Here is a 313-nt window from a genome sequence, read left to right as displayed (position 1 = left end):
TTGCTGAAGTTATTTAAAGCAGAAATAACTAAAGGAATATTTTGCACCTCCCTCCCAGGAGCAGTGGGTCTCTGTAGACTTCCTTCTGTCAATCCCTTTTCTCCCTGCATGGCTTGCCTCCCCCAGGAGCCACAAGAGGTTTTGTGGCCCCTGAGGGATCTTTGGCTATTCCATTGTAAGCTCTTTACCTTGCAGGAGTAATATTGTCTGCCCAAGAATCTGTTGCACTTGGGTGGTATTCCTGTAGCCCACTCTTTTTCTCATGAAGCAGTCTTAGCAGCTAAGGAGAGTGGAATCTGTTCTCACACTCTTT

The 313-nt window shown here is 46.3% G+C and overlaps 1 protein-coding gene across 1 annotated transcript in view; it reads left to right on the top strand.

Annotated features, from left to right (window-relative positions):
* Positions 1–313, top strand: part of LOC103778938 (antigen WC1.1-like) — a gene marked incomplete at its 5' end in the record, with an annotated part of 6,468 nt that overhangs the window by 3,881 nt on the left and 2,274 nt on the right. The window lies entirely within an intron of this gene.

The sequence above is a fragment of the Merops nubicus genome, unplaced genomic scaffold, assembly GCF_000691845.1.
Source record: "Merops nubicus isolate BGI_N331 unplaced genomic scaffold, ASM69184v1 scaffold23238, whole genome shotgun sequence".
NCBI classification, from domain to species: Eukaryota; Metazoa; Chordata; class Aves; order Coraciiformes; family Meropidae; genus Merops; species Merops nubicus.
The sequence above is the reverse complement of the archived record's forward strand: the minus strand, read 5'-3'. Positions and strand labels throughout refer to the sequence as shown.